The following is a 3,569-nucleotide window of genomic DNA, read 5'->3' as shown; positions in this document are numbered from 1 at the left end:
GGGGAAGTCTATTGGTAAACGTTTAATTAATATCTCTTCACACAGTAAGAAAAAAATTCTCTGGACATATGATGTAAGAAATGTGACACCTTCACTTACAGATACACAGTCTTTATTATTAAAAAATATATATTTTCATTGTTTTTTTCCATTTTTGTAACATTTTAAAAATCTTATTTGAAGTTATATTTCATGGTTTTATTTATACTTTATCTATAATATATTACTTTATATTTTTTTTCTGAAAGAACTGGGGAGATATGAAATCATTCGATTATTTCGTTTTCTGAATCTCTTTCCTCCCAAATTCAATAAGAATTATTTTGGACAAAGCTGATATTAAATAAATTTATATAGCCTTTTTTTATTTTTAGCTTGCTTTACTTTATATCAGAAAATACAGATATAATAGTATAGACATATACATAATAAATATATTGCGAATATATATATATATATATATATATGCAAATACTAGAAGGCTGTCCTGCGTTGCCCGGTCAAAATATTCTCATATAACCATTTTTTGCAATTTTATAAATTCCAAATCTCAGCGACTATTGATTAGAATTCAACAAATGAAGACTCGTTGGAAAGGTAATTACTTGAATTGTGTAATGGACTATGTGATATTTGTCCTTAATCATCCAGAGCCAATTTTTCCTAGTTTCGCATATGGATGATAAAATATCTGATATTTCCCCAAAATTTCTGTCCTTGATGGAGGGGGAGACTAAAACTTGCTGCTATGGTTTCAAATGATCTGGAATAACATTAGGGGAAGACTTGATCCCAAATATTTCTCATATTGAATCTCTCCTCTTTAGTTTATATACATAAACTAAATTTCAGTGTATAAGGATTATTTGATACCGGAGATATTCATAATCGTACCTTATTTAAAAAAAAAAAAATTGAGTATGTGGATATAACAGTGTCGTCTCAAGAGAGGTTCAACGTTTTGAGGTAAATATATCTAATATAAATATTTACAATTATGAGCATCGTAAATATAAATTTTAAGTAAATAATTTATAATGGATAAAGTTTCTTCACTACAACTGGTTTTTGCTTTAGTTACTTGTATAAATTATTATAGGTAATATCTTACATTAAAAACATAATATATTGATAATTCAGATAGAAAAACGAATCATATTTTATAATCTTTCTACGCCATAACAACTAACATATGATGTTATGCGTTGATGTCGTGTCAAATAAATTTGTAAAAAAAACAAAACAAAAACTATGCAGTGTGAACTTGAATCCAATTGTATATGGATGTATATGATATTCTATCATAAAACTGCAGTAAATTTATATATATATATATATATATATATATATATATATATATGATTAGTTTTTTTTGGAAAAAGAATTCCAGCAGAGTGCTCAATTAAAAGGAAAATCTAAATTTTAAGAGCGTACTTATATTTTGTGTACAGACGAATATTGGCTGAAGAGAGCTTGATAAGGATATCTTAAACGGGCCTTATTATCGGGCTTGAAACCGACGGTACCAATGACCTGTCTCAACTAACAACTTTCTGTACACAAAATATATATATATATATATATATATATATATATATATGTATGTATATATACGCGTACACTGGCTGGTCGTAAAATGCACTTAAATATAATATTTTCATTCATGCAGATTTCGTATTTATTATTATAGAGCCTATTCTCTATTGATTATTATATTGTACCCAATATATAGTGATGATTTCAAAAGTTAAACATAGCTCTCCAGCATTATTCGCTAGTATCTGAACGAAGTTCATATGCATATAAAATCTTAAATAACGTTTGTGAAGATATAAATGTATATTTGCACATACGTAGCAGTAACATGTTTAGTTAATTTAAGCCTGAGAAATTTGAATCCTTTTCAATTTTGACCTCATAGGTATTTTCACCGGCTAAAAACCAAATAAAAAAAATGTTCCAGGCGTCCAAACTCTGTGTATAAAGTTTAAAGTCTGTAAACCAAAACCTGACAGAGTACTTTGATAGAGACCGTTCTGCAAACAGATAGACTCATAAGGTCAGTTATATATATATATATATATATATATATATATATATATATATATATATAATTTAATTTAAATATTTTTTGCGGGGTACAAAATTTTATTATGGCTATGTAAAGACTAAATTTAAACTTATTCGAAAACATTATTTATTTAAGATTGTGAAATTAAAAAATAAAAATTAATGTGTCAGCTGACCGGTTTCGAAGCTCGCTCAACAGAGCTAAAATCGAGCTTAATTACGTTTTAAAAAGAAAAGGGTGAACAATGAATCGGAGATGAAAAAGTAGGGGGGAATATATGTATAAAAAAAAAGAGGGGGGATGGATTAATAATTAAATAGAAACTAGATTAAGCCCTAAGAGATTCTCTTTTTGTTTGCAAAGAGAAGGTCTCAGAGTCTTAATATATATAGTTTCTAGAATTTTAAGATGATAAAGAGAGTGCGACTTACTAAGGATGGAAAAAAAGTCCGCACTAAAATTCAAAGTACAAATACGATTATTTATAAGGTGCTCTCCTATAGATGAGTCATGGGTATTGTTCAAAACGTCCGTTTCGAATATTGGATGGAACATATTGTTTTACCCTATTATCTAATTTTTGTTCCCCCCTTTTCTTTTTTAAAACGTAATTAAGCTCGATTTTAGCTCTGTTGAGCGAGCTTCGAAACCGGTCAGCTGACATATTCATTTTTATTTTTTTATTTCACAATCTTAAATAAATAATGTTTTCGAACAAGTTTAAATTTAGTCTTTACATAGCCATAATATATATATATATATATATGCATATAAAATAGTAGCGTTCATATGTCTGTGTATACAACTCTCCAACAGCCCACACCATTAGATCGATCATGACAAAACCTAGCATGATGATAGCCCCCCCCCACCAACGAATGGTGCACATCATTTTTCAAGGTTGAGGTCAAGGTCATAACCTATGTATATATACTCCCTACAGCCCTCACCAATGAATCGATCATGACCAAACCAGGCAAGATGATGGTCTCAGACCTAAGGGTGGTGTATACTATTTTTTAGGGTCAAGGTCAAATATTAAGGTCGAGATTTTGCTAGTGTGTGTATATATATATAAGTGAACGTGTCTGTGTGTCTGTGTATGTACATTTGCCTACACAATAACTGTCAATTTTAAGACTACCGACTCGAAATTTGATATACAGGGTACTGAAATTTGGGAAAATCTTTGTGATCGGTTTTCGGCAAGAAATTTGGCTGTTAACAAATTTTAGATATAGCTTCCTTGGGCATGAATCTAACTTAACTTGATTTAAGCACAAAACAATAAATGTTAAGGGGTCATAATAGGGTTCAAAGTTAAAAAAATTGACTGCTTTTTTTTTTTTGCTCAACATACACCGCCAAACAACCGGGCAACGCCGGGCTGAAATGCTAGTATATATATAAATGAAGAATATCGCTTTCATGGTGTTCCCAAATATATATATTTTTGTTCAACTCTTCTTTCACCCGTTTACCTCCACAGCATTGGAAT

The sequence above is a fragment of the Euprymna scolopes genome, chromosome 1, assembly GCF_053919585.1.
Source record: "Euprymna scolopes isolate OS-2025 chromosome 1, ASM5391958v1, whole genome shotgun sequence".
NCBI classification, from domain to species: Eukaryota; Metazoa; Mollusca; class Cephalopoda; order Sepiida; family Sepiolidae; genus Euprymna; species Euprymna scolopes.
This window is presented reverse-complemented; position numbering follows the sequence as displayed.